At 41.7% G+C, this 13959-nt stretch overlaps 1 protein-coding gene across 1 annotated transcript in view; it reads right to left on the bottom strand.

The window, feature by feature from the left end:
- Positions 1 to 13959, bottom strand: part of camkvb (CaM kinase-like vesicle-associated b) — a 103954-nt gene that overhangs the window by 39897 nt on the left and 50098 nt on the right. The window lies entirely within an intron of this gene.

Here is a 13959-nt window from a genome sequence, read left to right as displayed (position 1 = left end):
GCAAGGTCGTGCAAAGAGAACAAACCAACGCTGACTAGTTTTTCTATTATTTGATTGGATACAGACCAAATAGCGTAACAGATTTACAGGACTTTAAATGTGATCCTAGTCAAGTTTTGAAAATGAAGTGTGTAATTTCTGCAACACACATTAAAAAAAAAATTCTCCCCTTTTCTAAGTCCTCGTGGTGGTGTAGTGGCTCGCTTCAAACCAGGTGGCGGAGGACAAATCTCAGTTGCCTCCGCCTCTGAGACCGTCAATCCACGCATCTTATCACGTGGCTTTTTGAGTGCATTACCACGGAGACCTAGAGCGTTTGGAGGCTTCACGCTATTCTCCACAGCATCCACACACAACTCACCATGTGCCCCACTGAGAGTGAGAACCACATTATAGTGACCACAAGGAGGTTAACCCAACGTGACTCTACCCACCCTAGCAACTGGGCCAATTGGTTGCTTAGGAAGCCTGACTGGAGTCACTCAGCACCCCATGTATTCGAACTTGCGACTCCAGGTGTGGTAGTCAGTGTCTTTACTTGCTGAGCTACCCAGGCCCCCAAATAAACAGATTTTTTAATTAACCCTGTAATGTGTAAGGATGGGCAAGGAGGAGGTGGGAACCGGCTGAACAATCAACATAAACTTTTAATGCCACAAAGGAACTTAAACATAACATAAACTGCTTTCCAACATAAACAAAACACAACGTGCGTCTCTCTCTATCTCTCGAATGAACTGGTGTCCCCAGCTCCTCTTTATCCCTCTCCCACTGATTGGGCTGATTCAGTGCCGGGCGTCCATCGTTACGTCCCGGCCACGACCTCCTCCTCGTCACACTCCTCCACCGCCCAATTCAGGCATGACGTACTCCCCTCCCTTCCTGGAGGGGAGATGTTGCCTTTCCAGCTATCCTTCTGCTGGCAGGTCTTCCCCGCCTCTCTGGAGCCCTGGGAGAGATTAGGGGAGGGAGAGGGAAAGAGCGAGGGGGAAAGAGAGGAGAGAGAAAAACTCGCTCGCTGGTCCCTGCACACGTTGTCGCCTGGTCCTCAGCCACTCCTCCGCCCTCTGGCGTACAACAGCCACTCCTCCCCTGGCGGACCGCAGCAAGTCCTCCGACCCCTGGTGGATGGAACGGCTCCTCCCCTTCCTGATATATGTCCGACCCGTTGCAGGATGGTCTTCTTCAGCACTGTGTAATCCAGGAGGTTGGCGACCGGAAGCTGATGCGCCGCGATATGGGCTTCCCCGGTCAGCAGTGGTAGCAGATGCACTGCCCACTGGCCCTGTGGCTACTTGCTCGAAGGTATGCTTGAAGAGCTCCAGATATGCTTCTGGGTCATCTTGGGGTCCCATCTTGGAAAGCAACACGTGGCGGTGCACTGCTGCCGGGGTCGCAGCGATCACTCCCTCCTGGGAAACCAAGCTCCGCAGCACCTGCCAATCTTCTTCCTGGGCCCGAAGGAGCACCTCAAATCACTGCTCACTTCTGAATTCCATGAGGGTCTGGTGTTGGACTTGGTGGATACTGGTGAGGGACCAGAAGACTTCTTCCAGTGGCGACGACTCCATGACAGCGTATCCTCTTCCTCTGAATTCCAGGTTCCGGCACCAATGTAACGTGTAAGGATGGGCAAGGAGGAGGCGGGAACCGGCTGATCAATCAACATAAACTTTTAATGCCACAAAGGAACTTAAACATAACATAAACTGCTTTCCAACATAAAAAACAAAGATGCACACACACAACACGTGCATCTCTCTCTCTCAAACTGGCATCCCTGGCTCCTGTTTATCCCTCTCCCGCTGATCGGGCTGATTCAGTGCCGGGCGTCCATCATTACGGCCTGGCCATGCCCTCCTCCTTGTCACAAACCCTCTGTCTTCCTTTATTCAAACAAACAGATAGTTCTGCCCACAACTCACACCATTATTTGCACCAATGTTGCTGTGATGGGTTTGTTGGGTCACTCAAATAAATAGATCAATGTCTGAAACAGACACAGTGTTTACACTTTTCAGGGAAATCAACCTACCAATGGTTTACTTATAGTTGTCTCTGCATATTAAGCTGGGATATGAGAAAATGTTTTAATGTTTAAAAACAAATACATATCAACTTTAAAAACTCAAAGATGGACTAGAAGATGGCAAAAAGCCTAACACTAAGCAATTACTGAAAGCTAATGTCTCCTTTGTTGTACATCTGACTTAATTAGTTTTACTATAATAATGGATGAGCACTACATGGTCTATAGAGTATACCCTGAAATAATATTAGTAATGCAAACACAGCCAAGCAAAAACAGGATGAGCTCTCTAATTTACTATACATACTGTCTTCTCAGAGACACAGCTTGTGCCCCCAATTTCTCTCCCTCTTTCAGTAACTCATACTCATTCTTTTTTAACTTTTAAAAAAAAAATTTTTGTAAATGTATATATATATATATATATATATATAAGAAATTTGTTTTGTAAGCGATGAAGCTCTTTGTGATTAATTACACTTTCGTTTGCTGTGTCATCTGCTTTGTTTTCCTTAAAAATTAAAATGCTGTCATCATTTACTCCTCTCAAACCTATATGACTTTTTTTCTTCCTTGGAACACAAAAGTTGCTATTTTCCATACAACACAAGCATACAGTGACCAGTAGCTGTCAAGGAAAAATAAAGGTCTAAAAAGTATTATAAAAGCAGTCTTTACAACTTGTGCAATATATTCCAAGTTTTCTGAAGGAATAAAATAGCTTTATGTGAGGAACATACTGAAATTTAAATTGTTATTCACTAATCTACCCTTCCACCATAGCTCTGAGGTGTGAAGAAGATATGAGAGCTACAGCTAGGGGGAAGATAATCAGTGAATAAGAACTTAAATTTCAGTTTGTTCCTCAAACAATTCTATCTTTTGGCTTCATGAGTGTCAGGTGTGGTTTAAGGAAGGACCCAAATGCAGAGGGAATGAAAATGAAAACAGTTTTTATTGAAACACAAATGAAAGTAATAATGAATTGATGGACACAGTCCTGGTTGCAGAGAGGTGAGTCCCTCCCCTAGGGACACCTCCTGGTGTCCCCTGAAGGTCCACCACGATGCTGATGGAATTTATCGATGAGGGTGTGGTCCAGGATGTCATGAGCCGGAACCCAGCATCTCTCCTCCGGACCAAAGCCCTCCTAGTCTACCAGATACTGATATCCTCTGCCCCTCCGCCTCACTTCAAGAAGACGTCTAACAGAGTAAGCTGGAGCCCCATCTATTAGATGAGGAGGCGGGGGAACAGAGGAGTCAGGCTGAAGGGGGGATCGGACAACAGGCTTGATTTTAGATATGTGGAAGATGGAGTGAATTTTAATAAAATGGGGGGGGGGGGGTTTGAGACTAACTGCCACTGGACTAAGCACCTTTGAGATGGTAAATGGTCCAATCAATTTAGGTCCCAGCTTACGTGAGGAAAGTTGGAAAGGAATGTCCTGGGAGGACAACCAGACCTTCTGTCCACACATGTAAACTGGGGTCTTAGAACAGTGATGGTCCGCTGATGATTTGTTTTGATTGCCAGTCCGGGTAAGGGCTTCTCTGACGACCCTCCAGGTCCGACGACATCTCTGGATGAACGCGTGCGAAGACGGAACAACAGCGTCAGGTTCTTGAGAGGGGACCAATGAGGGCTGGTAGCCTAAACAGCACTGGAAGGGCGACAAACCCATAGACAAGACCGGGAGGGAATTATGCACATACTCAACCCAGGATTGTTTGGAACACCAAGTCGATGGTTCCCAAGATGCCACACAGCGCAGGACCCTCTCCAAATCCTGATTAGCCCACTCGGCCTACCTATTGGTCTGAGGGTGGAACCCAGATGACAAGCTAGAAGTCGCCCCCAGCTGTCGGCAGACATGAATTGAGGTTCCCTGTCAGAGACCACCATCCAATGGGAGGCCATGAATATGGAAGAAGTGATCAATGGCTACAGCCGCTGTCTCCCTCACTGAATGTAATTTGGGGAGGGGAATATAATGAGCCGCCTTCGAGAACCGGTCTACTACAATTAAAATAACTGTATTGCCATTGGACGGGGGTAATCCGGTAATGAAATCCATGGCAATGTGAGACCAGGGTCTCTAAGTGAGTTGCAGCAGCTGAAGAAGCCCTGCAGGGGGTTGACTAGAAGACTTGTTGCTAGCACAAACCGAACAGGCTGAAATGAAACTCCGTACATCCCGTGCCAATGAGGGCCACCAGAACCAATGCATAACTAATGCCTGGGTATGAGTAGCTCCTGGATGACAGGCCAGGTTAGAGGAATGACCCCACCATAGGACGTGAGTTCAGACCGACTCAGGAACAAACAGCAGGCTCTCTGGACACTTCGCAGGAATGGTGACATCACGCAAAGCAAAGTGGACTTTGGACTCGATCTCCCAGGACACCACTGCCACCACCCTCTTGGGTGGAATAACGGTATCCAGGGAGGTCGAGGTGCTCTCAGTCTCAAAAGAGTGGGACAAAGCATCAGGTTTACCATTCTTAGACACGGGGCGATATGAGATAGTAAAATCGAATCTGCCAAAGAAAAGTGCCCAGCGAGCCTGCCTGGAATGTAATCGTTTTATGGTGCGGATGTACTCAAGGTTCTTGTGGTCGGTCCAAACCACAAATGGAACCCCAAATCCTCCATCCAGTGATGCCACTCACCCAGCGCTAATCTGACAGCCAGTAACTCGCTATTCCCGATGTCATAGTTCCGTTCCACAGGGGTAAGGCGATGAGCAAAGAACATGCAGGGGTGTATTCTCCTGTCTGACGGAGACCTTTGGGACAAAATAGCCCCCTCCCTGATCCAAACAAGGTGGTAAGCATTGTGATGGTCTAAATTCATGTAGACAGAAGCTCCCTACAAGAGTTTGAAGGCCAAAGACATCAATGGCAAAGGATAACAATTCTTTACCATGATGACATTCAGCCCCGATAATCTATGCAGTGACGCAAAGAGCCATCTTTCTTCCCCACGAAGAAGAACCCCACCCCAGCTGGAGAGGAAGAGGGCCGAATAATACCAGCCACAAGAGAATTGCCAATATACCTCACCATGGCCTCCCGCTCAGGGGCTGAGAAGTGCCAGGAAGAAGATCAGTAGCACAGTCGGACGGGCGGTGCGGAGGAAGAGAAGCTACCCGAGACTTGCTGAACACTGCCCTGAAATTGTGGTAGACCTCGGGTACCCCGGCAAGGTCCACCGGCTCCACCTGCGACACAGAACAGGATACAATTGGAGAGAGAGCAGAAACAAGGCAGTGAAACAGACAGAAAGAACTCCAGGACAACACAGAACTCTCAGCCCAACTCAAGTGTGTATTATGGGTTACCAGCCACAGATGTCCCAAAACCACTGGAGCAGAAGGACAGTGAATGATGTAAAATCAGATCTCCTCAACGTGGTTCCCAGAGATGATGAGCTGGAGAGGTGCTGTGATGTGGGTAAACGTAGTGAGAGGAGTGTCACAGAGAGTATTGGCATTGATGGGTTCATCCAGAAAAGTCTTGGGAAGAGACCATTTAGCCACTAGATTGGCATCTATGAAGTTACCCTCTGCTCCAGAGTCCACCAGAACCGAGACGGAGTAATGGATGTTGTTGCTCTGCAACCAGGCTGGTAGGAGGGTTCTATTTCCAGGGGATTTATCCAAAGGGGTAATGCTCACCAGTAACCCCTTGCCTACTGGTGAACTGTGTCTTTTATCGGACAGGAGGCTGCAGTGTGTCCTGGTCATCCGCAGTACAGACAGAGACCATTGAAGATGCATCGGTGTCATTCTGTGGCGGATAGCCGTGCTCTCCCAATCTGCATGGGCTCTTCCTCGGGACTGGTCTTGAAGCATTCACAAGATGAAGGAGGTTGAGTAGCAGCAGACACAAAAGCACCGGGTGGAGGAAGTCTATGGTGACGATGTCGTAGGACCAGCCTGTTGTCAACCCTAATCGATAGGTCCACCAAATCATCAAAGCAGGTTGGCAGGTCCAACGCATAGACCTCGTCCTTAATGCTGTCGGATAGCTTATGCAGAAACCGGTCCCACAACGCCTGCTCATTCCAACCGTACAATGCAGCGAGGGTACAAAATTCAATAGAGAAGTAGGAAACTGAACGATCTCCTTGCTGAAGGTCAGAGAGTTCCCTCGCTGCCTCCTTCCTAGATGTAAATCAGTCAAAGACCTTGCGAAGTTCATCACAAAATGTGCGGAAGGAAGAGCAGCAAAGATGTTCATTCTCCCACATAGCGGTCCCCCACTCACGAGCTCTACTGGTCAACAAGGTGATGACATAGGTAACCTTGGTTTGTTCAGAGGGAAATGATGATTGTTGTAATTCAAAAATCAGAGAACAGATCGACAGATCTTAGGCTCACTGGAGTATGATGCTGGAGGATTTAACCGGGGCTCGGAGGATCTTGATATAGTTGAGACTGTAGGTGGAGGTGTGGCTTCGGCGGAGGGACCGGCATTGGGGGAGGAGAAGAAGCTGTTCAATCCTGGACGTCAGGTCGGCTATCCGTCTCGCCATCTCCTCAACGGCTTGACTGGTGGATGCGAGTTGCTCCTGTTGACGGCTGAGGAGCGCCCCCTGTTGTGAAATAGCATTAACCAGAGATGTTCCCTCTGCTGGGTCCATGTTTGGCCAGCTTGTTCTGTCAGGTGTGGTTTAAGGAAGGACCCAAATTCAATTTTTTATTGAAACACAAATGAAAGTAATAATGAACTGATGGACAATGAGGTATGTTGTCCACAGAGTAGTAATGGCTGTGATGAGCTGAGACACCCGGCGAGGAATGGCAGAGAGGATGATAATGTGACGAGCTGAGTAATCCACAGAGCAATAACAGTTTAGAGCAAGTTTACATACGATAAATCCAACAGGTGAAACCAGCAGCGGTAACCACCGAATCCACACTGAAAAATATTGAGATAAACAAGGTCAAAACAGACCGACAGGGAGGCAAGACTACACACGAAAAACAAACGGGAACAATCTAGTGACTAGACGAGGCACGAGAGGGAAATAAATACACAGCGGTAATGACACACAGGTGGAGGTGATTACCTCGTGAGCACCGCAAACGAGCGTCTCCAAGGAAATGCTGATTTCTCTGCTCCCGCGGCAAGGAAAACACACGAGGTGAATGAGAACACACAGACACACAAAAGGAACTGACAGATAAACCGGAACCGTGACAGTGAGACTTGGAATATACTGTAGTCATATGGACTGCTTTGTGTTATTTGTTTTTTTTTTTTTGGACCTGACAATGGTTAGCTGCCATCCGTGTATTTTTATGCTAATTTTGATATATCGCATAAAAAATGCTGGATGGAAACTCCAAGATGCAAATAACATCTACTAAATGTGCATAAAAAACATATACACTCGCTTGACTTTTTTTTTTTTTTCATATGAAGTCATATGCATAAACTATGATGGAAACAATATTTAATATTTACCAAATATATTCCTATAGAATATACAGTATATAGGAATTTTGATGTGCATCAAAGAAGTTATGTGACTTTGCCTCAATTAGCCGTGTGATTGCATAAATCAGGGAATATCATCAATATCATTGCATAGCATCTCAAATGTTGCTCTGGTTATTTTGAAATGGTATGTATCAAAATGATTGGCTACTACAGTATTACTTCCCAGAACTGTGGGAACTGTGGGATTACTTTCCCTCCCAGACATAAGGCATCTGCCGCTGAATGCTAGCAAACATGAACCTTGTCAGAGCATTTTGTCTGTGCGCTCTAAACCTTAAGTCATTCATTACATTTAATAAAAGAGCCACAGAGGCTTCAACTTCCATTTTCATTTCTATTTTGTGCTCATTTCCACAGAAATTAAATTATTTTTTGTCATAAACACATGGGATGGAAATGCTTCTTTATTCACAAATTGTTTTGCAATATTTCCGAAATTTCACATACATTTAATTTGTAACTTGGACACAAACAAGAATACTATTTGCTTTTGTTTTATGGAAATTAAATACACTACCGGTCAAAACTTTTGAAACACTTGACTGAAATGTTTCTCATGAAACTAAAATTTAATAATAAAAAAAAGTTTTTGAAATTGATTACTTGGACCAAATAATAAAGAAAAGCAACCAATAAGTGCCCAACATAGATGGGAACTCCTTCAATACTGTTCAAAAAGCATCCCAGGGTGATACCTCAAGAAGATGGTTGAGAAAATGTCAAGAGTACATGTCTGCAAATTCTAGGCAAAGGGTGACTTCTTTGAAGATGCTAAAATATAACACAGTTTGGATTTATTTTGGATTTTGTTTAGTCACAACATAATTCCCATAGTTCCATTTATGTTATTCCATAGTTTTGATGACTTTACTATTATTCTAAAATTAGAAGAAACAATAATAAATAACTATAATAAAGAATGAGTAAGTGTTTCAAAACTTTTGACCGGTAGTGTATATATTCACTTGGTTTTATCTAAAGGTCACTTAATAATTAGACATAAAGTTCCTAGTGTAAAACTGGATTCCTAAAGAATTGTCTCCATACAAAAACACTTTCTGTTAAGCCACTGGGCAGTGAGGTAGCTGCCACCTATTTTTGGACAAACCCTCTTGCTCTCTTTCATTTGCTGACTATCATTTATTTCCCTCTTTGGCACAATGCAAAGTTGAGCTGTGCTCTTAAAGCGCATTTACAACACTCTCCCTTCACGCCCATATGATTTGACATTAGAGATGCAGCATAATGGGCCATTTGGCACGAGTACAACAGCATGTATACAAAGCAAAATCATCTTGGAATTCAGCCTGCACATCTTTGGAATGGGGCAGATATGGCTATCAATATTCTGTGATGTTTTACGGCGGCTTGTGTGATCCGGTCAATACCATCAGCGATTTTCTGTTGATGGATGCCTACTAGTGATGGGTCGTTCATGAACGATTCATTCATTTTGAACGAATCTTTTATGTGACTCAGAAGAACGAGTAGTCTCAGAGAGTGATTCTTTCATTTTGTGTTGGCCGCGCATGCGCATTTTGCAACCTCCGTTCGTTTGTTAAGTGAAAACCACATATGCTGAACAGGAAACAGAAATGATTGTTCACCTTTCAACTCTTTTGGTCCGAGTCGTTCGTTCTTTTGTCACGTGACAGCCGTATATGCTATGCATTGCTCACACAGGAAACAGAAATGAATAGTTCACCTCTCGAGTCATCTGGTCCGAGTCGTTCGATTTGACTATTGAAAATTTAACATTTGTATTTAATTTTGCTCAAATGAACGAAATGACTTGAAAAAAGATTTGTTCATTTTGCTGAACGAGACTCAAAGATCCAAGTCAGTAAAATGATCCGATCTTCCCGCCACTAATGCCTACTGGAAAATGGTATAGAGAATGCAGTTTAAATATAGAATCAGAATATGACATTTTACACCTTAAGATTTCTTTTTTTCCTTTTTCCCCATCTCACTAAAATTTAGTCTCAAATCGATGAGCTCTTCTGAGCCATTTTAGTTCAAATAAACAATGTGGTAACACAAAATTAATTATTCAGAAAAGCTTTGCAAAAATTCACTTTTCTATTAAAAAATAACGCAAGTATTTGCATGAACACGCAAAGTTTAAGCACAAGCGAGTATGTTACCATGCACTCATTTTTGACAATCCACATAAATATATAAACTCACTGTTTATATGTACCTTATATGTGTATGTATTCCGAATAAAACTTCTGTGCATGCAAAGAGTGTCAGTCGTCACATTCTGAAAAAGTAGAGAAAGGCGGAGAAAGCCAATGAGAGCATGGCACTAAAGTCGGCAATTGCCGTTTTTGCTTTGTTGACATATCTAAAAATATGCCAGAAAATATGTATTTTTATGTTATTCACTTTACTCAGCAAACAAAGAAAATTAAAAGCAGTGTCCCAACATCTTGTCTGGCTTAACCATATTAGCCTCATGCCTATTCCTCCTCTAATAACTAGGCATCTCAGGATGAGGGTATGGAGAAAATATTGCGGTAGAGAGTTGTTTTTTTTTTTTTTACAGATGGAATGGAAACAAAATTTTAGAATGACATGACTTTCTTTTTTTTTTTTTCTCTTTATGAGATGCCATGAAAGAACATTCTGAGAACACTGAAAAATATACAGTGCTATCCCATACCCTTAATAATGCGTATTGCCATCGTTTTGTATAAATTAGATTCCTGCGGCAAGTATTGTGTAATTTCCAATACATTTGGAATTCATAAAAGCACTGTTAATCCAAAAAAGTAGTCAGATTCCAAGGTTTACATGTCTAATATTCTTCTTTTTAACAGATTATTTTAAGTCTACACCACCCCTTTCAAGCTAATGTAAATTCCATTCAGATTGAGCTCTGAGGTGCTTATCTTAAGGTTTTTCAGTCTGATTAATCTATCAATCAGATTATTAATGGATTTTTAGGTTGCATGTAAATGTAGCTAGTGTTAACAAGCATGAACTATGTATGTGTGTAACGAGTGATAGCGAGACAAACCGACCCAAATGCAGAGGAACAGTTCAAAGGATTTATTTACAATAAATGTGAGCAGTCACTGTGGATGTCGAGGAATAGATTCATGGAATCCTCCATTGAAGCTTAGTGAGGTGCAGAGCGACGCCCAGCAGGGTAGGGCGATCTAGCTCCCGACATGCGGGCAAAGATAAGGAATCCTCCGTGGAAACCCAGCTGACATGCAGTGAACTGGAAGGCAATCACACACCCGACATGTAGGCAACCAACAGATACATGAGACAGGACCAACTAGGCAGAGAGAGTAAGGTCACACCAAACAACAATCTAGCGATACATTCAGTCAACACTGAACTACATTTAACATTTAATCAGACAATCCAGCAAAGGACATGAAACACGAGGGGATTAATATAGGCATGAACAAACGAGGGGCAAGTTGGCACGATCAGCGTTCCCATGGAAACAATCAGGGTTCCCATGAAACCACTGATTTCCGCATGCCAGCGGCACCTGAAACACAGGAGGGCAAAAACGTCAACACGATTGGAACAAAACAAACAAAACATGGAGCATAAGTGTCCGGATCATGACACAGACCAAAACCGAACCAGACAGGAAGTCAGGATCCAGACACTATGCCCCGGACACGAAACACAAGACAGACAGGGGACGATGATGCCGCGGTCCTCGTCAAACAATGTGCCAAAAAAAGCAAGGATATTAAGACGTTCAATAAATGTGGACTTTAAATTGGATCTGTTCCTCACACAAAAACATTGTATGGCTTCAGAATATTTGGAATAATGCATGAGTTGTAATATACTTTCTTGGTAACACTGTTCCTTTTTGAGGCTTGACTGTAGTCACCATTCATTGCCACTGCATGGAGAAAATAAAAAACAAGGCAGATGCTATTAGCCATGTAAACCCTGGTGCAAATAAAGGTAGATGCTATTTACATCTCAATGCAAATAGTGGCAAATATTATTTGCACCCCAACCCTGGTACAAATAATGGTAGATGCTATTTGCATCCCGGTGCAAATAGTGGCAGATACTATTTGCACCCCTAATGAACTACTAACATACAGTACAGGACCATGATTGCAGCATGTTTATTGTGTTTATCTAGAATCCCACCCCTACCCCTAAACCTAACCTTTTCCTTACATGGTTTTACTACAGTAACCATAGTATCGCCATGGTATTTTGTAGTGAAATTATAATAACTACAAAATTAACATGGTTACTATATTAACACAATACTACTGTAGTAATACCATTATTAATTGCATTAAATCTATGGTTTCCACCAAAAAACTTGGTTACTACAATATTACTATAGTAAAATTACCTTTATAATCATTTTTATTTATTATTATAAGTATTAAAGAAGTGAGATGAGTGGAGACAGGAAACAAAATGGGAAAAAGAATGCAACAAATGCTGAATCAAACCCCAGTCGAAAAGGCACGGTCCCACCGGCACCACTGCAGCGACATCAACAAAGCAGTTTGACATAGGGTGCAAATAGCCGCGTTGTGGGGCACTCCTAAAAAAACAACCATTACATTCTTAAAAATATTCCCTTTTGTGTTTAGCAGAAGAAAGCTATAGAGAAGAAAGCTATAGAGATTTTAAACAACATGATGTTGAGTAAGTGATGACAGCATTATCATTTTTAGATGAACTATCTCATTAAAAAAAAAATATTCTGCAGTTGAAATACACATCTGTTTGCGAAGGTTGTTTGCATGGATGAGTGTGATAAAAGCTTTCCGAACTGTCTAAGCTGTAAGCTGTTGACAGAATTGGTTCCTTCTCCCTGAATTTGAGCCCTCACAATTATAAGCAAGACTGCGACACTCACTCCAGATAAGAAGCAAGGCAGAAACTTCAAGAACTTCTGTTGTTCATCCAACTCATTGCAGAAATTGTCAGGAGATTCAAGCAATGACGTTTCATGAAAGCAATTTGAGTACTGGTATTAGCCCATATCATGACTGAGCTTGTTAGTTTGCTTGTATGTGTGTTTGTGTGTGTGTGTCTGAGAAAGAGAGACAGAGAGATAGATAGATAGATAGATATATAGAGAGAGAGAGAGAGAGAGAGAGAGAGAGAGATAAAGCCAGTGTATTATTCAAAGATGACTGCAGTGCTATTGAAAACTTGCTGTGCAACAGATACACAAACTAGAGCAAACTTTTTTTTGTTCTATGGAACACAAAAGGAGAGATTTTGGTAGCACTTTATTTTACAGTACTGTTCTACATTTACATACTATATAGGAACAACTAGGTACTAACCCTAACCCATATTAAGTAGCTACATGGTTACCTAATATTACTCAGTACTTTCTTGGGTAAGTATACTGTAAGAATACTGACAGTACACGTACTGTAAAATAAAGTGCAACCAAGATTTTTAAAAATGTATTTTGAATAATGTTCATGCAGCTATTTTCCATCCATTACAGGCATGCAGTGGCCGTCAAGCTCGTAAAAGTACAAAAAAGAACTAATTAAGTACCAGAAAACTAGTCCATACAACTTGAGCTATATTCCAAGTCTTGTGAAGCCATATTATAGCTTTAGGTGAATCTTCATACTTCTGATATTCCTTATGGGTTTATATAATATATTGATTATCTGTGATAGTTTTCATTAGGGGTGTGCAGCAGTGCTATTATCTTCATATGTATCTGTTACTATGACAAAATGATCTGTAACTGTATCTGTATTCTGATAGAACCGGATGTGGGTGTGGCTTAAACTGGAAATTTTCAAATGTAACTCTCTCACATTTAGGCTATAGCTTCTCTATATAAAGCATGTCTCAGATAGGCCCATTTAAATATTATTATTATTATTATAATTATAATTATTCATATAATAATTATAATTATAATAATAATAATAATTATTATTATTATAATTGTAATTATTCATATAATAATAATAATAATAATAATAATTATTATTATTATTATTTTATTATTATTATTAATTATATTATTGATATATTCTTTATTTTAACACCAGATGAAGCTGAATATGTAGGCTACATAAACTGTGGAATATGTTGTTAACTGTGGTTTCATCTGGTATTTCGGACATTAATATCTGCTGAAACAACATTTTCGTTTATGTCTGTGCAGTGTGCAAGTAAAAATGTTATTCTGGAGGCAGGTGGTGTCAAGCAATTGTAAAATGTCAAGTACACATTTTGCAACAAATATTAAATACAAATACAAATATTAAAAGAAATTAGATTAAATTAATATAGCCTACAAACTGAAAGCACCATAAATCTCTATCAGAAAGTTTTATGATACACTCGAGGCTTATTTTGTGTTCACATATTTTTGTGGAGAACATAATTGATTAGTTAAATTAGTTAAATTAGCAGAATTAGTGA

Source organism: Myxocyprinus asiaticus, chromosome 35, assembly GCF_019703515.2.
Source record: "Myxocyprinus asiaticus isolate MX2 ecotype Aquarium Trade chromosome 35, UBuf_Myxa_2, whole genome shotgun sequence".
Taxonomy (NCBI): Eukaryota; Metazoa; Chordata; class Actinopteri; order Cypriniformes; family Catostomidae; genus Myxocyprinus; species Myxocyprinus asiaticus.
The sequence above is the reverse complement of the archived record's forward strand: the minus strand, read 5'-3'. Positions and strand labels throughout refer to the sequence as shown.